General features: G+C 35.7%; 1 protein-coding gene and 2 long non-coding RNA genes across 12 annotated transcripts in view; 2 read left to right on the top strand and 1 right to left on the bottom strand.

The window, feature by feature from the left end:
* The window catches only part of robo2 (roundabout, axon guidance receptor, homolog 2 (Drosophila)), an 848,620-nt gene that overhangs the window by 241,838 nt on the left and 582,908 nt on the right, over positions 1 to 23,874 (bottom strand).
* LOC141377910 (uncharacterized) overlaps positions 1 to 23,874 on the top strand; it is a 45,677-nt gene that overhangs the window by 17,808 nt on the left and 3,995 nt on the right. The window lies entirely within an intron of this gene.
* On the top strand, positions 16,967 to 23,227 carry LOC147833745 (uncharacterized). Its single transcript, XR_015509780.1, has 3 exons — positions 16,967 to 18,948; positions 19,013 to 19,132; positions 20,596 to 23,227. It is a non-coding gene; the product is annotated as an uncharacterized LOC147833745 (long non-coding RNA).

Below are 23,874 nucleotides of genomic sequence, written 5' to 3'. Positions count from 1 at the left end.
TAATAATAATAATTGTGGTGGTTTTATTTGTTTTTATGTTTACTGATTATTAGCTTTACAAAAATAAATATTTGATATTTAAAAAATAAATAAATAAACGAACAAACCAACGAACGAATAAAAAAAAATAAACAAATAAACAAACACTTAAATAAATAAATAAATAAATAAATAAATAAATAAATAAATAAATAAATAAATAAATAAATAAATAAATAAATAAATAATTTGGTATGGAATTTTTTTTAGGTTTGATAAAGCAATTGTCCAAAATCATGTCATTTTATTTTATGGGAAAGTTATAAATAATATGTATTTTGGGAAAGAAAAAAATATATACATATATAAATAAAAATAGAAATATTTTAGTCGAAAGAAAAAAAAGAAGTATGCATGAGAAAACGACAGCATGACAGAGTTGTATCAGCCACTCCTACTCTTTTTTTTTCTCCTTCTATTTGGGGTAAATGGTGCTGAAGGAGAGTCTGGGTGGTCTCAACTCAAGGCAAACTGACATGGCTGTGTGTCTGTGAGTGTGTACGCTCCCGTGTGTGTGTGTGTGTCTGTGCCTCTATGTCCCAGGCAGATGAACAATTGTCTGTAAGGGTCTCAGAAACAGGGCTCTCCTGTTCCCCTCTTTATTTGGTTTCTCCACCCTCTTCTTCTTCATCCCCTTTTTTCTCTTGTGAACTGAAGTTCCCCCATTATCTTGAGGCTTCACCACATCGCCCTCTGCATTTGACATCCTTTCATCGCCGACAGAAAGAAAAGAAAACATTTATTTTCTCAGCTTTTGTGAGTGTGGTGTTGTTGGACACCAGTGGGGATTTGCTCTACATGGATAGACTAACTCCAGAGTCTAAACATGTCAATGATCTAAAGCAAAACTCCCATACTGTTGCTGATATGCATCTGTTCACTGAGAACACACACAGACTTACTTAGTTTTATTTTTCTGTGCACACTATAATTTTTTTTATTAGTAATAGTAATTAACAATAATTGTTTTAATAATATTTGTAAAAATACAAATGATCAAACAATATTTTTTGCCCCTATTAAATCCAACCATTCGCCCATCCATCTTTTTATTCATCTACTATTTTATCTGTCAGACTATCTATTCATACTTTTAGCCATCTATGAATTCATTATAATAATAATAATAACAACAACAACAACAACAACAACAACAACAACAACAACAACAACAACAATAATAATAATAATAATAATAATAATAATAACAATAATAATAACAACAACAACAACAACAACAACAATAATAATAATAATAATAATAATAATAATCATCATCATAATAATTATAATAATAATAATAATCGTGGTAGTATTGTTTGTTTTTTAGGGTATATGATATATATATGTGTGTGTGTATATATATATATGTGTGTGTGTGTGTGTGTGTGTGTGTGTGTGTGTGTGTGTGTGTGTGTGTGTGTGTGTGTGTGTGTGTGTCAAAACACAATAATAATATAATTATTAACATTTTTTGTATATATTATATATAAAATATTATATTTAATGATATTTTTTAAATGACAAATAATCAAACAATATGTAAAATTTACATACAAATAGCACAAAGCCCCAAAAAAGTTTTCATATTTATTTATTCACTTCTTTATAGATTAATCCATTCACCTAAATAAATAAATTAATTAATTTAGTTATTTATTTTAATAAAACAATTGTATTATGTTAGACAAAACAAAAGAAAAACTCTATAGATTACTCTATAAAATATATACATCTTTGGAAGTTAAATTTAAAACATGTCCATGGTCTTCATTAAAAGTTAAAATAAAAAAAGAAGCACACTCCGCCCCGCATTCTGCATCAGATCCAAACTAACTGCACCATTAAAAAAGCCTCTATTTCAAAAGCACAGCATAAATGTTCAACAAGAAAAAAACAAATTATTGATAAAACAGTACGCATTGCTTTTCTGGCAAGACAATGAAAGACTTTCTTGCAAGAAGGAATCAATTATAAAATAAAAGCTTCAGGAGTCAGACATGAAAATCAAAGACTTTATGTTTTAGGATTCTAGCAGGTAGAGGCTTGTCTCAAAGCTCAGAAAAACAGATCAAAGACTGTGTGAGTTTCAGCGAGTCCTGCCATCTGACCGTACAAACACAGACAAGGACACACAATCACACTCGCAACAATAACACTCATTCCACATCCAAAAAATACAGTTACAAAGAGTCTTATGGCCAATAGAGATCGACTAACCTCTAAAATCTACGATCTCCTTGGCCATATGGTTATATTTTCCTCGCGTCTGTGGCTTTGGCTGGTAGAGTCATTAATTACATCACTGCTCAACAGATTGAGAACATGTTCACCGTGGTTGGAAATATTTCCTCATTCAAGAAATAAACTATACCAAAATCTGGCCAATCAGGAGACTGCAGTATAGGTAAAGTACACATGACATCAAAAATAACCCTATTGTTTTTGTTAGCTCACATTGCTGGATTTGTGATGAACAATTGATCCGTGTATGTCATGTGATTTAAAATTGAAATCTGAAAATGCACTTCTTGTTTGTTTTGAGTTAAAGTCTCAGATAACACTGGTCTGAGGTACGCCCCTCTAGCTTGTCAGTTATGGTAATAAACAGAAATGGCAAGGAGGAGGTGTCTGTTGGGTTGTAATATCTCTCCTCAAACCCTATTCCTGATCTTTCTAAATGAAATGCCAACTTTACTACATCCATTCAGCTTGCAGTGGAAAAAACAAGCCACGCCCACTGTCTTCTCAGGTAATATTATGTTTTCTAGGAACTGCATCACAATACAATTTTTTTTTTTTTTAAATGGTCGAAGCTTCCAGTACATGTGGACTTTAAAGACCAGAAAGTCACTATCTGCTTTTGTTTTTAGTATGAAAACAGGTTTCCAGCAGTTGTTGCTAGATCAGATATGGTTGCGGCTGGAAGTTAACGAGAATTATTTATATTATTTATTAAATTTCCTATTTATTGTATTTTATTAACATCTACCACCACCCTTACCCTAAACTCAACCGTCACAGTACTGTAAAAATCGCATCAAATCTCAGAGTTTGAGATTTCCATTTAGAAATTGTAAATATGGAACAATCTATCGCTTTATCGATGTTTATTCAGCTTGTTTTACAACGTCCCGTTTTGCAGGGCTGTACGTCAGGATTCTGCAAGCTCAAACTCTTGTGTGGGTTGGCTTAATGGGAGAGGCATGGCTAAGCATATTTCAGCCAATCCATGAAGTGACATCATCATCAGAAAACTGATGCGAAAACTGCTTCTCAATATTTAGGTTACCTAGCTGGGAACTATTTTCAGGTGCTGCGTAATATCATTGCTCCTGCTGCAACCATGGTATGGCAGCAAAATCCCTTGATTATTACGTCAGAATGAGAATATAGTTCCAAGCCATATCAGACAAGAAAATGTCAACTTTTATTTTACAGTCAGTCCTAGTATATGATTTAACTACAGAAAAGTCAAGCTTTAAATGGGAAAACTGACAATATTAGAATTTTTTTAATGCTAATGATTTATGCTAATATAAGCTACCAGTGCATTTCGGTTAAATAGATTCAAAAATAGTAAAACTGAACTGTTTTTTTTTTTTTTTAATGAGATGCTAATGGTCTAATCCTATTCAATTATTTATGCTAAGCTAAGCTAAAGGTGCTCCTGCCACACTCTGAGATTGACTGAATAAGTTCAAAATCAATAAAACTCAACTGTTTTTTGAATGAGGTGCTAAAGGTCCAATGCGATTCAATGAATTATGCTAAGCTAAGCTAAAATTGTTCCCGCCACACTCTGAGATCGACTGAATGGATTAAATAATGGTCAAATTCAAACAGTTTTTTTTTTTTTTTTTTAAATGAGATGCTAAAGGTCTAACCCAATTCAATGATTTATGCTAAGCTAAGCTAAAAGTGCTTCAGCCAAACTCTGAGATTGGATGAATGGATAAAAAATTGATAAAACTCAACTTAAAAAAAAAAAAAAAAAAAGATACTAATGGTCTAATCTGATTCAATGATCTATGCTAAGCTAAGCTAAAAATGGATTCAAAAATGGTCAAACTGAACTGTTTAGCTGTTTAAAAATTTCCTTAAACATAAGTTGAATGTAATCATAATTAGTGTTTAATTTAATAGCGCTAGTGTTTGTTCGATTTATTTGTATACGGGCAAAAATGCTGTACTTTAGTTTTATAGCTTTTTTGGTTCTGTAATAAAGATGGAGATCATATCTGAAAGATAGCAGGCATTTTTAAAAACGACATGTTAAATGGAAAACACACTAATGTAAATGAAGTCTAAAATAAGTGCGGCTGGATTATTTTGGGACGACTGTCTATAATCGCTGGCGTATGGAAGAGCAGAGGTCTGTAAAGAGCAGAGCTATGGAAGGCCTGGGATTATTTATGAGGTACTGTAAAAACAGCACTTAATTACAGTGTTTTGGGCTTTATAAATGACAGCCTAGCGGAGGGAGTGGTATAATTAAAGCAGGGCGAGCGAGTGAGCGGTTCTGGGCTCTGATGTGTGGCTCTTGATGTGGTGAAGACCCGAAACACACCCGCTATAGGGTGACATAGAGCCGCGCGTGTACACAAAATACACAGCATATGATAAAACCAGAACACTTTCAGGGACAGTATGCCTTACACAAGAGACTGAAAAACTCCTGAAAATACCCTGGGGCGATTCATAATAGAATAATAGTATCATCTGGAAATAATATAATATAGCCATAGATGTTTAGGTTTTTGTACTGTGTTTAAAATAAAATAAAATAAAATAAAATAAAATAAAATAAAATAAAATAAAATAAAATAAAATAAAATAAAATAAAATAAAATAATGATTGTTCAGTGTTAAACAATGTTATATGTTACAAAATAAAATAAAATAAATAAATAAAAATAAAATAAAATAAAATAAAATAACGATAGTGCAGTGGAAAACAATAGTATATGTTACAAAATAAAATTAAATAAAATGAATAAAAAATAAAGTAAAATAAAATAAAATAGCAATAGTACAACAGAAAAAATGGTATATGTTACAAAATAAAATAAAATAAGATAAAATAAAATAAAATAAAATAAAATAAAATAAAATAAAATAAAATAAAATTACATTAAATTAAATTAAATTAAATTAAATAACAACAGTACAGTGGAAAACAATGGTATATGTTACTGAATAAAATCAAATAAAATTCAATAAAATTCAATAAAATATCAATAGTACAGCGGAAAACAATGGTATATGTTACTAAATAAAATAAAGTAAATATAAATAAAATAAAAAAATAAAATGATAAAAAAATAACAATAGTAGAGTGGAAAACATTAGTTTATGTTACAAAAAAAATAAAAAAATAAAATAAATTAATATGTTTATTTTTTATGGAATTAAAATTTCAACTATATATCATCAGATTCCAGATCTTGATTAAAGATTACCAAAAAAAATTTTTTGTGTGTGTGGATTAACTTATAACTTAGTATAACACAGTATTACTGTTCAAAATATGACGAACGAAACACTAAGACTGACCGAAAAAAATAATGCTTCTTAATACTTTAGTTACCTAGCTGGAGAGTATTTCAGGTTCTGCATACTATGATTGCTCCTGCTTATTATGACTACCAGCGATCTACACCCGATCGATCGCTGGTAAACACACAGATCCCATACAACTACAAATCCACCATTATATGGACTACAAGGTCCAGTCATGCACCAAACACACACCGGTTTCTGATCCTGGCTGATTGCAAACTCACAGCCGGAGGATTGTCAAAGACTGACAGCAAGGAAAGCACACACACACGCATCAGGGCATCAGAGTCTTGTTATACTGTTTGTGAACATTACAATGCATTTTCCTTGCCTTGCCTTGTTTGTTTGCGTTGTCTGCTGCCTGCCTTTCGCCTGTGTATTGACCCTGAATTCTCATTTCACTGCTGCAGCCATGGTCCAGCATCAAAGTTTCTTGATGGTTATGCTGGAATAATAGTATAGTTGCTAGCTATTTAAATTTAAGATATTGGTATTTTTTGTTTAAAAACAAAAATAAACATGTCTGAAAACCTTTATGTATTATTTTGACCTATGCAAAATTAAATCAAGAATAAAAAAACTTTCTGTTTTACTCAAATCAAATACATATGCATAAATCATAAAACCATTATAATACTTTTGAATATACAATTAGGAGTTTAAATTTTCCCATAGCTCTAGATACATATATAGATATCACAATACACATCATTGAGCCATAGTATGCCAGAACGATATAAAGGCATCATCCAAACGCTTAAGGGAAGGTCAAACATCTGACCTCGAGAACTCAGTGGACAGCAAACACATTCATAAACGCACACAGACACATCATGGGTGGCATCTATTCTAAAGACAATATAATTCTGAGCAAACCCCTACACTAATGCATATAATGCTGGAAAGTGCATTTAGGCAGGTTAGTGTGTCGACCTCTGACCTTCAGGACACCCCGGGGCCACAGAGCCCATCAGCGGGGCCTTTCTCTGTCTGAAGCCGCTGCCGTTTGCATGTCCTTTAGGACACTGATAGATCTCCACAGACGCTCCATATTGAGCAGCCTTAACCTCCGCGCAGCACACTAAGACAGAGTTTAACTCAATGGACAGCACTCACGCTGGAATCAATACTGCCGTCTGCTAGAAGAGCTGCCAATCCACAGCTTTTACTAAAGCTTTCATTCACAACACAAGCCTCATGAGGCTGAGTGTGCATGTTTTGCAAATAATAATAATAATAATAATAATAAGAAGAAGAAGAAGATGAAGAAGAAGAAGAAGAAGAAGAAGAAGAAGAAGAAGAAGAAAATGAATAATAATAAGAATAATAATAACAATAATAAAGCTGTAATAATAATAATAATAATAATAATAATAATAATAATGGAGAATATTTAGCAACTTTTAATATAAATATAAAAGATAAATATTTTTATACATTTATAATCCTTATTTTATTCATGGAAGACTACAATATAATAATAATTATTATTATTATTATTATTATTATTATTATTGTATTTATTTGTATCATTAAATCAGGTCTGAAGATTCTTATATGAGAAGGACTATTAAAGTTTTAAAGAATTAAATTATTATTTATAGTTGTCAATATTTGTATAACCAAACTAATTTGTTTAATGGCATATTATAGTAATAATGTTCATGTCATAATTATTATTATTTTAAAATACTTATTACTTAATTATATTTGTTTTTTAATCATCAAATCAAGTTTGACAATTAATATTTTAACGGAATATAATACATATATATTTATAATATGTATATAACAGTTATAATATGTAGTATAACAGTTTACAATTATATATTTTTTTAATTATTACATCAAGTGGCCAAAAGTTTGATGATCATTATTACTTCTCTAATTAATACTTTAATCAAAATCAAGTCTGACCAATTTTCTATTTAGATTTTTAATGGAATAATAAAGTATTACATATCAGATTATTATTATTGTTGTTTTTATAATTATTATTATTATTTATTTATTTTTTTTTTTATTTTTTATTTTTAATTCAGGTGGCATCATTTTATTTTTTCAAATTATTTACCACATATTCTCTGATGACATTTCTAAACCTGTCAATCACATAGAAACCACCAATGGTAAACCATTACCAATCAACCAATCAATTACACATTAACAAAATCCTATTCTTCTTTGATATCCATTTCACTCAGCTTTTTCCATTACAATGAAAATAAGAAAATGGGGATAAAATTGCACCTAATGTTTCATTCTAACTTGAGTTCTGTTATTTTGCTGCAAAACATGTTTAGCTGAGCTGCTGGACTCAAGCTGGTCTATTAGAGTTATAAAGTGTTTTTGGACCAGTTTATGGCTAGGAAACCAGCATAAGCCGGCTTAAGCAATTTTATCAGCAGGGTAACAGGCATAAAACAGAGCATCATTGAAAAAAAATCCCTGGAACATTTACCAGACAAGTTAATCCTGCAATTTCACGGCACTTTAACCATTTAAAGTGGCTATTGTCTAATTCTGTATCTGGAAATGAAATCTGTACCGATTATAATTAGCCTAATTACTGACAATGGGAGGCCCTTGATAGTATATTTATACTACTTTCTGGTAATACATTGAAGACACACACACACACACACACACACACACACACATATATATATATATATATATATATATATATATATATATATATATATATATATATATATATATATATATATATATATATATATATATATATATATATATATATATATATATATATATATATATATATATATACATACATACAGTTGAAGTCAGAATTATTAGCTCTCTTCCTTTTTCTTTTTGTAATATTTCCCAAATGACGTTTAACAGAGCAAGGAATTTTTCACATCAGGATTTTTCTATCTTTATTTGTTTTATTTTGGCTAGAATAAAAGCCATTAAAAAAAAAAAAAACATTTTAAGGTATATTTAAGGTAATATTATTAGCCTCAATTGTTTTAATCGATTGTCTACGGAATAAGCCAATGTTGTACAATGACTTGTCTAATTACCCTAACTTGCCTAAGTAGCCTAGTTAAGCTTTAAAAAGCACTTTTAGCTGAATACTAGTATTTAAAAAAATATCTAATAAAAAAATTATGTACTTTCATCATTTCAAAGATGATTTCAAAGTGTGCGATTCTAGTCATTTGCCGTATTATTTTACCATGTCTTAAAAATCAAGCTCTGTATTGTCTGCAATGTGTCTGATTGACTCCTGCGAGAGTTGGCGGGTCAACAGGGACGCCATTAACGCTCATATAAGACTCCAATACTTCTTCAGACCTCGAGCGATCTCATGGACAAACACAAAAACACACACACAGTCAGAAAAAAAAACCCTACAGCTAAACATAAAGCAATTACTCACAGATACAGTGCAATCCACAATCTACTACAGTATCACCTGCATTTTAACAATACATGTAAATATCATCTCCAAAGAGAAGAAAGAAAAATTATTAATACTTTACAACAAGGTCTCATTTGTTAATGTTGGTCAATGCATTACCTAAAATGAAAGAACAATCATCTTTACATATTTTGCAAAATGTATTAATCGTCGTCAATGGCAGTTTTTAGAAATGTTTGTGCGAATTTACAGTCCAGATCCTTTTGATGGAAATACATTGGTCAAATAATTGTCTACTAAATGACTAAATGTAATGTATGTTTCTTGAATATGTATACAAAGATGGACTAAAACAAGCGTCTAGGCAGGATAAAAACTTCATTTCTGAAATCACTGCTTTTGTCTCTTATAGAACAGCGTTAGTTGTCTTCTAGAGATGTGTAGATTAATCTGAAGTGCTCTAAATATTGATTTTAGACCTTCACATGTAGTCTATGTTATTAATTCCTTACATATAAATAGTGCCTTCACTATACTGGAGCATTAGGTCCCACACAGATCGCAGATATATTATTTGTAAATGTTAACTGTTTCTTTACATCAGTATACTAGTTTATACAGTATAGTAGTTGGTTGCTTGTTTGTGTAAATTAATGTAGTGAGACCAAGTGATAATTTCATTAAGATATTTAACTTCTCAAAGACTCGCCCCACACCAAACTCAGGCCATTTGTCAATTTAAAGATACAGTGTTGTTTTAACAAAACAATGGGTAAAATAAGAAGAAAATTAGCAGTTGAATTATGATTAAATAATTTAACCCAATGGTTGGGGTTGTCCATATTTTAAACAAACCAACAACCCAGCATCGAAAACAGTTTCATGGCAATTAGCCTGAAAATTTCTTTGCTAGCATTCAATTAGGGTGGAGAGGTTCTCATGAACATGTACAGTATACAGAGTTGGACAAAAACAAGCATTTACGTAGGATAAAAATTTAATTTTTAATTACTTTCTGATATCACTGTTTTCATTCTACTATAGAAGAGCTTTAGTTGTCTTCTGGAGATGTGTGTATTCATTTGAAGCTCACTAAATATTCATTTTAGACATCCGCATGTTGTTCATGTTCTCAATTCCTTACTTTTATATGCTGCCTTCACTATACTGGGGCATTAGGTCCCACAGAGATCGCAGGTATATTATGTGTAAATTAGATTTTTTTTAGATTAGTATGCTCTAGTTGATTGTTTGTGCTAATGAAATCATCACTTAGTCGCATTACATTAATTAAGTTATTTAAAGGTGCAGTAGGTGATCTGCCAAAAAGCTAACTGCTTAGCATATTATCTTTGGACGGCGGGGAGGGACTGTGATTCAAAGCCACACCCCCTGAAATCGCGAGCGTGCGCAACAGCCGACAGACAACCCACTAGTTCAGATCATTCGCCAGTTAGTTAGTGTCAGCACCGTGCAGGAATTACATTAATTATTACTTAGCCACACTTACATGCTATTTCAGAGCGAAAATTCAGATTAGCATGGTAAACAGTATAGGAAGGCTATAATTGTTCAAAAATGACCCAATGTGAATATAAAAGCAGCTTCAGCTCAGTAAAGCAGGCTAGGCGGAATAGCGCTGTTTACTGGTGTTTTGTTGTTAAACTAAATATAAATCTACATTATAGATGCTGTCAAAGAACCTTATGAAACTGAAAATAATCACATCAGTTTTTCACCAGGAGATTTCAGTGGCTGAACAACACGTCTGTGCATATAAGTCATTCATAACACAACACAATCTAACATAAAATTGTTTCAAAACAGAACATTACCTAACAGTAATACTTCAGCCATGGTGTCGTCCTACCTCCAGCGTGCTAAAGTAACTCCAATATTGATTCAGGCATTTAAAAGTTTCAATTCAGCATTTGATTTCTCCCGGTCCGTCTCGTGACCGCGCGGCCACTTTAAGAGCGAATTATACCCGCGCCTGGCTTTACAGTAATCGGCCCGAGCTCGGCTGTCATTCGGCGCCTCCGGCTCTGACTCGCTATCTGCGAGCGGCCCGCAGCTCGCTCGCGCGCATGGGTTTGTGATGCAGACGGGCACGCGCTAATGGCGGATCTGCGTGAACACATGCGCAGAAGTCGGAATCTACATATGTTGACAGACGGTCTGACCTACTTATCAGAATTAAGGGAGATGACGGTCCGACTCTATTTAATTCGATGATTTTTTGTTTTGTTTTATGCTTTACCCAGAATATAAAAATACATATAAACACATTTAGATCATTTACTGTAATCATTACTATTGGACTGTGAAGAGACTTTCAACCAGCACAACAAAAAATGTTTCTGAAGACAATCACCTACTGCACCTTTAACTTCTCAAAAACTCAGGCCATTGGTTAAACCAAAGTTACAGTGTTTTTTTTTTGTTTTTGTTTTTTTTACGGGTAAAATAGGAAGTAAATTAGCAGTTGAATTATTATTAAATAATTTAACCCAGTGGTTGGGGTTGTCCATATTTTATGCAAACCAGCAACCCAGCATCGAAAGCAGTTTTCATGGCAATTAGCCTGAAAACATCTTCGCAAGCATTCATTTGGGAAACATCCAAAACATCCCCAAATCTGTTCCCCAAAATGCAGGCTGACAATCAGGCTGAAAATATGCATTATGGCAATCCTGCATCTAAAACAGGTGTTATAAAATAAACTGCCTGGAATGCATGTTTATTTAAATTCAGCCTTCAGGAGAAATTCAGACAGGCGGTGTGTGATCATTATGGGGTGTGTGGTGGCATGCGGGCGACAGGATTGTGCCGTTAGCCTTGTGTAGAATCCATAATGGTGTGTGTCTGCGTATATATGTGTGTGTGTGTGTGCTGGGACAGACAGATGCCAGCCTGGGGAACACATAGGACGCAAACCCCTTCTGCCCCTGGGCTAAACACACACACACACACACACGTGCACACACACACTCATTAGGTGGGCTGACAGCACCCGCTCCATACTCATCATTAAAGCATGTAAATGTCCCTGTCACTCTCACACAGACACACACACACGCGCGTCCCGCAGGGCTCACACACATATGCTCTCCTGGAGATGTCTTGGGTGAGAATTTGTCCCTAATTAACCCACCTTGTGTGGGTGGAACGGGGCAGGACGGGCTCTCCTAACAAACAGCGTGCGGTCGGTTTGAGCTGACAGAATTATCTACAGAAGCACATGGCCATGAACTAGAGACAGGCAATGAGACGCCACGATGCTAGCGTTTGCATTCACAATGGAAGCTGCCAGTGTGTGCATGTGCGTGGAGAAACAAAAATAAACTGCTGAATTTGAGAGTGCACTTCTCCAGGGCAAAGTTCTGCTTGATTCGATAAAGTCTGCTGGTTTAATTGAGAGTAAAAAAAAATAAAACAATTCCATGTTTTCCTCCTCTCATTCTGGGAATTTCCTGAAGGAACTATCAGCACTTGCAAGGCAGCGAAATAAGTGACATTTTTGATGAATTAGTTGCAGAAATAGAGACTGGAGGACAAGAGGAAAGGGCAAAGATTGATGGTAATAAACATAAAGGCTGAACAATATTGAGATATTTGTCTTTGCATTGTACAACAAAATACCACACACACGCGAAGACAATTCCAAACAAAAACATCACACATACAAGAACAGCAAACATACATGAGCTCAATAGAACAATGAGCTTTTTGCATGGATCATTTTCAAAGCTTATGTGATGTGTGTATGGGTATTAATGACAGAAGATCCCATCAAGTAATTTTGTGTTTAAGAGACATACAACAGACATCTAAAGATAGAAGTCTGGGCTAATACGGGCTACATTTCATCAGACAGACAGAAGTGTATTCATGCATGTGTCATTGGACTACTGCTAGACGTCTATTAGATTTTAACTCTTTGTTTTAGACAAGATGTCTATGTTTAGACGTCTATTTCTATGTCCAGTAAACACAAGAAATAAAAAGCATAATATTAAAAATGCTCGACAGGGTGTTACTGGGGACCAACTGCAATTCTGCATGTAAATCTTTTTAAAATAATCAAATTAAAAGAATGTCAATATAGCACTGCTAAAATAATTGAACGAATAAATTTCACTCACCTGTAGCAGCCATGTAACAAAGAGGTGGACAGCAAGCACATGCAAAAAGAAAGAGAAGAAAATAGGTTAGATTAAACAACAACAACAACACGCTCAAAGTTGAAATAAACCCACAATTCATTGTATTCAATTGCATTTCAGACCCATGTATGCAACTGCAGTAAAACCAGGGTCAGAATGTGAGATTAATGGAGCTGAGGGAAGGTCAGCGAACATTGTCAGTAATGCTTTACTCAGCAGAGCGTCATCTCATCTTGATCTGAGGACTAATCCAAACACAAGAGGTCTAGGAGTCTGTGCTCTAAAAAAAATAAAGGTACAAAACCTGTCACTGAGGTGAAACCTTTTTAAAAGGAACACTTTTGTAGCTTACAGGTGGATATTGGATCTTTAATTGCATACCTTTGTATCTTTAAGCACTGTAAAAAAATAAATCCATAAAATTTACGGTAAAAAACCGGACGCTGTGGTTGCCAGTACTTTACCGTTAAAAACAAGGTACAAACTGTAAAAGTAATTTTGGTCCCACTGTATATTAAGTGTCCCTAACTGCTATGTACTTACATCAAAAAAATAAATACAATGTACTTACTGTGTTTATAATGTATTTGAGAACACTTGTGGTGCTTTTGGGTTGGAATAGAGGTTGGGTTATGGACAGGTTTGGTGGTATGGGTAGGTTTAAGGGTAGGTTAAGGTTTAAGGGACGGTCAGTAGTGTATTTACAAATGTAATTACAAAAGGTAATAACAGATGTAATTACATACATGTATTTAATCAAGCATAATTACACAGTAAATACATGTATTTACACAATAAGTACATTGTAACAAACTATTAGTTCCTATGTAAGTACATATTAGTTAATGTTACTTAATATAAAGTGGGACCGTAATTTTTAATTTTTACAGTAAATTACCATATTTCATTAATTTATAGAGGTAATATGTCTGTATTTTGAATGACCAACATCTATACATCTTTTGTTACATAGTTAGACACCTTAGCACACCCACATGAAAGTGGTGATAAGGAAGTTACATAATGAGCCAATGCTCATCACAATCAACTTTTCCCACAAGCAGAAAAGACTATCAGCATATAGAAGGTGCTCAGAGTCATTCACACAGCTACTAAACACCAGTATGGTAAAACGCATAAAATTAAAGTCATGAAATAAACATTGCTCATCCACATTAGATGTAACATGAATCTCTAATGTACATAACTGATGGAGAAACAACTAAAAAGATCCATATTAATGTCAACAAAATGCATAAAAAGTTGTGTGCCATGCAGGGAATTCTGGGAAAGTCAATTTACGGTTATTCGCCTTATATAATAAGGAAACATACCGTTAACCAGGTTTTGGATTTGTACTGTAGCATTTTTACAGTTTTTTACCTTTGAAATCACGGCCATTTTTTACAGTGTATCATAAAATAAAGCAAATATATTAAATCTAACATATTAAATATATTAGAAAATAAAGCAAAGGTCATGTTCCATCATAGACATTATTCAAATGTCCGACTGTGAATTTGTCAAAACCTATTTTTGATTCAAAATATGCATTGCTACTAATTTTATTTGGGCAACTTTAAAGGCAGTTTTTTTAATATTTCGATTTTGAAGCCTCAGATTCCAGATTTTCAAATAGTTGTAATTGCCCAAATATTGTTCTGTCATAACAAACCATAAATCAATGAAAAACGTGCATATTTCTCAATTTTCAAAAATAGACAATTACACAGCCCAGGGTCACATTTGTACATTTTAGGTAATAATATGTACCTTTAAGGCAGGGGTTCCATAACTTTTCATCCCGCAACCCCCAAAATACCAATGCCAGTGACTTATGACCCCTAATATCCTCTGAGGTGGTTATAAATATACAAACCTTGCACACAACAGTGCACACACACCAATAGGCCCAAATATCTTCTTCATTTAGTTTTGGAGAACGCCACTCAGAGATCATCCCACATGTTCTATTTTTTTATGTACAGTATGCGAGTACTGTAAAGGTGCCAAATCAATCTGCAGCATCTGATCCTATTGCTGTGTCTTTAAGCTAATGTCGTGACCCCAATCCAATGGGGAAAAAATTATGTTGTTTTTTAATGTAGCAATTAACTACTATTAACTTTTGTAAGTTTTGGATAAAAAAATTCTATTAGTGTAATAAAATAAATTAGATTTTTGGAAATCACCAAGCAAGCCCCCAACCCCATTATCCCACAACCTTTGGCAAACACTGCTTTAAGGTGCAAACATGGACCTGTTTGTTAGAAAACTGTTCATTTTAAAATGTTCCGCCTGAGTGACAGATTGTGAACCTTTATTTCTTAGAGTCTATGATATCTTAGAGAGCGATTAATGCACATGCTGTAAACCCGGAGCTGTTCAGTGCTGAATCCAGCACGTTATATTTGTGCGTGTATTATCTCAAAACATCCTGACTGCATTTTCCACCTCTAACTGCCTTGTTATTACTATCCACAATGGATTTGCACAGGAAGAAAACCGTCTCCCAAGAACAAATGCCTCTCGGAAATCCCTTAATGCTCAGCACCAGCACTGATCCCATATGCGACAGGCCTGCTGAAACCCCACCATGACAAAGCATGCCGTATTAGCCAACGTGTCAAGAAGTTTTTCATCACAGGCTTAGCAGTGTTAGCACCTCTGAGAGTGTGTGTACACGTGTATTTATGGAAGAATGGCCTATAAATGGCAACACACACACTTACATACACACGACTCGGGCAGGGTGCTGAAAGCCTAACGGACTTATGCCCGGCTCTACACGGACTCCGGACAAGAGCTGTCAGCGCGGCGTCTCAAGCTAACAGCCTCCGACAGGAACTCGATGGGCCCCGGAGAGAAGCGGCACTGTGCTAATGACATTATCTGCATATTAGCCTCAGCTCTCCAAAACAGTCTCCCTCTCTTTCTCTCTCTGAAGTAACCCTTTCCTTTCCGTTCAATCAATATCGGCAGGCCGGTCAATGACGAGAATGGATATGAAGGACGATGCGTCAGAAAAAAAAGAGAGAGAGAGAGAAATGCATTGACCTTTTTCCATTCCCCGTGTGACCTACTTCAAATGAGAGGATATGAAAAGGAAAGACAGGTATGGATGGATGACTGGAACGAATGAATAAATGAAAAGCCAGGCCTCGCTTTATGACAGCAGGGGATTCCCAGACTGGAATCTTAAGACATGGTCAAAGATGAGAGGCTCTGGGATGGCGGTGGACAAACATATGCGCCGTTCGTAATAATTACGGGGTTGGCTGCAATTATCGGTATTATCTGCTTTAATCGAACTAAGCCCAAGGAATTCCCAAGTCTTTAAGCGGGATTTAAAAGTTGTTCGCTGCTTGAACAGAAAAGCTCAGGCTGATATATCATGCTAAATCCATGCAGATTAGCATGAGGGGGAGTCAGGTAGAAAGTAAACACCAAAAAAACGTCTGGAGTGGGTTTAATTTGAGAGAATGAGCCTGAAATCTCTGGCGCTTGTGAATTATTAGGGAATTGTTGACAACAAAGGCAGTTTCCTGTGAATGTGTAATTCGCTCTCCTCCACGGTTGACCTTGAATAACTCCTCGCTTGGGCTTTTTGCTGTAGGAATGTCAGCGAGGCAGAAAATGTCTGTCTGAAGTTGAATGAAGGGGAAGAGATGGGAGAGGAGAATGAAAGCAAGAGAGAGTGCATATTCAAGCATGATCCACCATTAAAGCCCTGGCACTGTAAACCGTATTCCAGCCTAAAGGAGTTCTTCACAAGTTCTTTCAATACCTATGCGCATCTTAGAAATGACATTGCATTCGTAACGATTCCGAAATGGCAAAACATTTCTTTCTGTATTCAGATTAAATGCCACAGGCGTTTGTACGGCGTTCATAATACACCCAAGGTCAGCATCGAGAGCGAGCCGATATTGCAAATTCGTCAAACTACACATCCAAGTGCACTCACAAACAATTCCATTTTAGCATGCACAAGGGCATTACGCTGTCACACGGTTCGCCTGATCGCTCTTCGACACCAATCACGGGAATGGTTTGTTGATGTAAATGGATTTGTGTGGGCGTAATGACTGCGCATTTATATATTTATTTTGGTATGGCTTCAATGAAATTGATTTTAAATATATGCACGGCTGAAGGCAGGGTAGTTAGTCAGCAAAGCAGCGAGTCTTTGATCTTCGGTCTGGAAGCTTTGAAGCCGCCTGCGACTTCTGCAGAGTTTGCACTTCCAATGCGCACAATTGGAGAACATGTCAAATCTATTTCTAGGCCAGATGCAATTAGGGCGAAGTCGTTTATGCCATTTTTTCGCTCTAACACACACTTACTACAATGCAGTCTGCTCAACTGGAGAGTAAGTAAATGATGAAGTTGTGGTTGGCCTTCATTATTTAATAATGAATGTGAAGCATCACTGAGAGATATAGATAAATCAGGACAATCTGTCTATGGTTTTGAAGAATTATGGGATGAGTTATCCATCTGCAAAGTGCTGGTGTTCACTGTTCCAATCTATCAGCAAGATAAGGGGCGTCTACATAATTTAAACAAAGCAAAACATAAAAATAAATAGAAACTAAAGATGATTTGTATGAAATGTGAATACTTAAAATAAGGCTGCATGATTGATCGAAAAAAGATCACGATCTCAATCTTGATTTAACCATAAACATTCTGCTTTTCAATAACTCAGCCTATTATATAAGGTCAGGAAAGAAGCATAAAGGTGGTCGCACAAGTCTTCACATCGTTTTCACGAAATTTGGCAAGAGGAGAAATGGTCGTGCCCAACAGAGCCTGGTTTCTCTCAAGTTTTTTTTCTTTCACTTTTATCAATTTTATCAAAAAGTTTGCTCCTTGCCACTGTCGCTACTGGCTTGCTTGGTTTGAGACTTGTGGAGCTGCTCATTGATGGATTTGCTCTTTAGTGTTTGGACGTTCAGCTGTGACTATTTACACTGAACTAAACTAATCTTCAACTCTAAATACTGGAATGACACAGTTTCAATTTACAAGAACTTCTATGTTAATCTGCTTTGACTCAATCTACATTGTAAAAGCGCTATAGAAATAGACATAAAGTGAACTGAATTGAATTGTATTGTATACTTTGCTCAGCAACATGGCCACCTCCAAATGCTGTCAAAAGTGTCACATACTGTATTTATAAGGTATAATCCACCCCAAAATGTCATTTCTGTCTTAAAGTTATGACGTTTTCACAAACATGTATCACGCATGAGCTGATGCACTGATTGTTTACCACCAAGGATGTGTGTGCAGCTGCCAATGATGTCTACTTTAGTGACCAGAACTTGCATAGGCAGTGGATAACAGGTGATAAAGTTGTTAATAATGTTCAGTTTGTTGCATGGATCAATCATATGGGAGCCGCACAGGAAGTATGATTTGTTTGTGTGTTTTTTTTCTCTCAGAATGATGGCAGCCTTGACATGATCTGCACTCGGCATTAAAAGTGATATCGAAGGTGCACACATCATTGAAATGATCATACTGCATTTTATAATTATGATTACAACAAGCATGTGATGTTTTTTTTTTTTCTTTAATAGCGAACACAAAGTGTTGTGCATGAAAATAAATGTTTACTGGATCAGTATAACTACCCTAGCTTATATAATGTTGAATATAATGCAGGATGGAATCTGATGATAAATGTCTAATTTTACCAGTGAAAAAATGGTCGAATAATGTTGTCAGTGACAGATTGCTCAAAACATACTTTAGAATTATGAATAGTTGTATTGTGATGTAATTGTCACTGTGAATCAACAACTAGGACATATTAAAGTCTGTTCAAGTCCACCATTCCAAGTCTATACAAATTTTTTTATTTTAACCAACAGTAGGCCTACACACAGTAGGCCTAATATTTTTAATGTTGTTTTACCATATGTTTGAGAAGTAACAATATAAATAGCCTACTCATTTTAGGGTGCTTTTACACCTGCCTTATTAAGTTTGGTTGAATTGCACTAGAGTTCGTTTTCCATCTTGGTGTGGTTCACTTGGGCAGGTGTGAATGAAGCAATCGTACTCGAATGCGCACCAAAAGCGGACCAAAAAACGTATTGAGACCTGCTTGAAGAGGTAGTCTTGTTACACTTTTAAACGAACCCTAGAGCGGTTCGTTTGTGGTGAGAATATGATCCGAACTAAAACAGACCCAACCGCAAAAAGTACTGCGCCTTTTGGCCTAATCCAGCTGCTGTAGGCCGATGCTCTGTGCATAATGGGATATGGAGGAAAAATATTTGTTGACAGCGCTTTACTAACGGAGAGAAAAACACTACCGAATGGATTGTTGGTAATATTTCCGCAAGATGAACATGTCACAGTTTAGCTAAATTAATTCACGCCTCCTCCTAAAGAGACGTGCGATGCATTAAAACATTGTTTTCCAGCCACAACCATACTTCATTCTCGAAATGTATAGTTTGTCTAAAGCAGGGATACAATCAGTCAGTGCAGTCGTACCTCCATAGTAAAAAGCGACATTATGTGTCTGCCGGTTTGTTTACTTGCGGGAGTTTATTAGCATTTTCCCGCACGTGAATTCTGACCAATCAATAAGCATTTTAGGAAATATGTTCAACAACATCTGGCCAATGAGTGATGTGGATTTTGTCAGAAGAGTGCATTTTGGTTCTTTTCAACTGGTTCGGACCAAAACCAGCAATGTGGTGTGAAAATGCCACAATGTATTATTTATTGCCCCTGGCCCAGACCAAATGAAGCGAACTACAGATGTGAAAGCACACTAACGTATCTCGATTGCCCAGTTAGCGTGGTTCGTTTGGCATATGTGAACAGGGCAATCGCGCTCTGTTCCGCGCCAAAGTAATCGCTCATAGATCGCTTGAATGAGGTGGTCTCGGCTCGATTGAAACGAACCCTGGAGCAGTTCGATTACAGTGAAAAAGCGATCCGATCCGAGCGCGGTTATATCACAGTGTTTTATGGATATGTAATAGGCATACGGCTATATGAAGAGAGAATTATGAGTATGGCGGGAAGTTTCGCGAGTCGGATGCCCGCAAACGAGTGATGATCTCCCGGTAATCTCGCGTCTCCCTCCCGGTCCTCAAATAGGCTGCGTCGCGCACCCTTCTCACCCCTCCCCACCGCATCTCTCCTCAGACAGGTCGCGCGCACCCTGTCAATCACCACCAAACCACCACCTCTCCTGACAGTTAAGCGCGACGCTGCAAAATAAACCCTGACACTCCAATGAGAGGAAAGTTTACTCACACGTGACTTGTTTTAGCTCTTTTGGTCCGATTATAAATTTTGCAATGTGAAAGCGAACCGCTCCAAGAGCAAAGAGCAACAATGAAACAATTGTAATCTCTGTTTCGGAACAACTGAATCAATTCACAGGTGTGAAAGCACCCCAAGTCTTTATTTTACATCTACAGAATCATAAGAATATCGTGATCTTGATTTTAAGCAAAAAACAAATCGTGATTGTCATTTTAGCCAGAGTCATGCAGCCCTAACTAAAATACAAAAGTCTAAATCCGCATTGAGCAACTGCAACTACATTTGATTTTGCTTCTCTTTTAAAGAATAACTCCAGACTTATTGTGACGGAATTAAAATGCATGATATGACAGCTGTGCGTCATTCTTCTGGTTTGATAAGCTGGAAATCATGAAGGACGCCGACATGACAAAGCTAATTCCGACAGAGTGAATCACTGCTTACAGACAGAAAAAACAACGAGAAAATGACTTCTTGTAATGTTAAATGCATTGTTAAATTCTCTTTCTGTCAAAACCAGTGAACTGGTAATTAACATTCTCTCCAAGCCATCGTTCCATTAACTGCACGGTAATGAAAGTTGAAGATAAAGACCAGGAACGGTCTTTCTTTTTTGTTCTTTTGATTTGTTCTGCATATTTTTTTATACTTGAAGGTCTCCATTAATATCGTTTCTGAAATGCCACAGCATTTTATCTCTCATAATTATAATATTAACACGAATTCCAGCAGGGAATGGAATATTTTTTTTATGGCTTCATTTTGGGACACAGTGAATGGGAACGGTTCTGGCTTATTGAAAAACAGAATAATAAAAATTCAGTTCCAGAGGTCAGCTTCTTTCTCCCTGGGACCGTAACCAATTGGCTATCTCCTAAGGAAAAAAAAAGAAGCTAGATCGGCATGCGAGAGGATGTGGATGGTTGAGCAGTGATGCAGGAGACAGCCATGCAATGGTGGTCTGTCAACTCCAGGTGAAAGCTGCATCTCAAACCTTTCAACTTCAGAAAACGACCTTTTCGATTGCGTTGGGCGGCGGGTTGCAAAAATGCGTAATTGCTTCAGGAATAAGATGCAATAGGTAGTTGTCGGGTTCACGCCGGATACCTTCGCTGCTCCAATTCCCTCCCCCCTGCCTCTCTGGAGACCGAAGTCCTTAAAGGTAATCCTCAAACACTAAGAGCGTGTGTTTCCATTAGCACAGTGTGTCTTCGCCCCAAACCAGAGACGTGCTCATGAACCAAACCCTGCCTTTCTCTTGAGATGGGGAGGTTAATATTACATTTGCGAGACACGTTCTCCATTTTTTATTTATTGAAAGGCAGCCGTGCGTGAGAGAGCGCTAGCATGCTGGGCCGCTGGATTAGCTGACCCCCCCAACCCTTCGACACATCATATCATTCGCCCGCTTCACACCGGCCCCCGAAACTGCATGTCACATGGGGTGACAAACAGGGGTGAGAGGTTGAACTGTTTTAAACTCATTCCACCTACAGTTTATCCCGTCCGTCAGAGTAGATGGCTCTCCGTCCGCAAAGAAAATCCATTAAAAGGAACTTGAGGAGCGCTGGAAATCAGGCAGTGCCAATGCTTCGCCATCCACCCCCCTGCTCTTATTCTCTGCCCTTTGTTGACATTGCCAGAGAAAATTAAAGTAACAACCTCTTCTCTCTTTCCTATGGCGATTCTGAGGGCCATCGGCTCCCCGGAGAGCTGACAACAACAGCCACAAGAGCTGAAAACATAGGGTCGGCTACTCAACAAAGAAAAAACACACACACAACAACAATGAAGGAGCAGGAATGGACTGCTGGAACACTCCAAATGTGAAGAAGCTAACCAAGCTTACCAATCTGACCTTGGGGGAACCACGTCTTAATTTCAAAATGATGAGAAAAAGCAAGTGGGATAGAAGGTTAGAGGAGATGAAAAGACTCGTCTGAGAGTCTGAGCTATCCTTCAGCGGGATTTATGACGAGGAATAAAGCATGACATAAATCCTTGGAGGATCGCAGGAACCCAAGGTCTCCCAGACCACAAGCGCACTTAATCAGGTACCATGACCTGGCCATCTTGTACAGGACAAATAAAGGACACTGTTACGATCGAAGATCAAAACGAACCACATGAAACATCAGGATGTTCCTGAAGTACTAAAAAAATAGCATTTTTGCTAACTCCACATTTTCTGAACCACATTTAGCCACATTTTGCAAATGCCAATTAGGTCTTGTTTCCTTGGTTGCTATTTGCATGCGAGTCAGACAGAATCAAGAGAGAGTGGAATCAGTTCAGTCATCCCTGTCCAGCTGCACTTTAATCCACGTGCCGGAGTTGCTGGTGTGACCCAGGGTTTTATCCACTTACTGTTATTAATTTGGCTGCTCTTACAGCGGATGCGTGCATGTGTGCTTTTTAGTGGGCGGTGATTTTTTTTGCATGCAGACTGGCGGATCCGCACACAGCCTTTAATTGATTTATGGAAGGAGAATGTGGTTCTGATAAGGCATTGTTTTATAATCAGGTGCTGTAGGGACAGAAGGCTGGGCCTGGCCAGGTTTAATGGATGAAATAAAAAAGGGGTGGAGATGGAAGAGGAGGGTAAATGATAATGCCCTTTATTCTTTCACTCCTCGTTTATATATCCGGGCTATCAGCTAAAACATGAAGCTCCAAATGTTATTGTTAACCCATATAACATTACAATTAAATGCGTATGTACATTACGCATGCAAACTTGAGTTGCAGAAATGAATCAATCAATGTGATAATAATCAAAAACAAAAAAATTTAAAATCCACAACTATTTGATTATTGATTATTTTTTGTGCTGTGCTGAAATAATTTTAGATTAAGTACCATTTATCATTATTAACTAGTGGCTTATTATCTAACTATCAATATATATTGGCTGTTTATAAGTATTTATAAAGTACAAATTTTGCCTAATCTTTATTTTACATGCCTAATTCTTCCTGATATCTAAGCTTAACTACTACCTTTATTTATTTATTTATTTATTTATTTATTTATTTATTTATTTATTTATTTATTTATTTATTTATTTGTTTGTTTGTTTGTTTGTTTGTTTGTTTGTTTGTTTATTTATTTATTTATTTATTTATTTATTTATTTGTTTGTTACAAAATAATATGAATCATAATAAATACAAGTCACAACACATAGACACACACAAAAAGTAGTATAAACTATAATCAATTGTTAAAACATGAGCACTGTTCTAATTTGACAGTCTTTAAAATATTTTTATGTAGACGCTCATTCCATACATTTGGAGCATACTTAGAGAATGCATATCTCTAATACTCATACATATTAAAAAGTAGCAAATGCATTGATTAAAAGTCAGTTAATAGTTTATTAAGGGCAAAAATTGTACATTTCAAATACACT

The sequence above is a fragment of the Danio rerio genome, chromosome 15 (assembly GCF_052040795.2).
Source record: "Danio rerio strain M-AB ecotype USA chromosome 15, GRCz13ab, whole genome shotgun sequence".
NCBI classification, from domain to species: domain Eukaryota; kingdom Metazoa; phylum Chordata; class Actinopteri; order Cypriniformes; family Danionidae; genus Danio; species Danio rerio.
The sequence above is the reverse complement of the archived record's forward strand: the minus strand, read 5'-3'. Positions and strand labels throughout refer to the sequence as shown.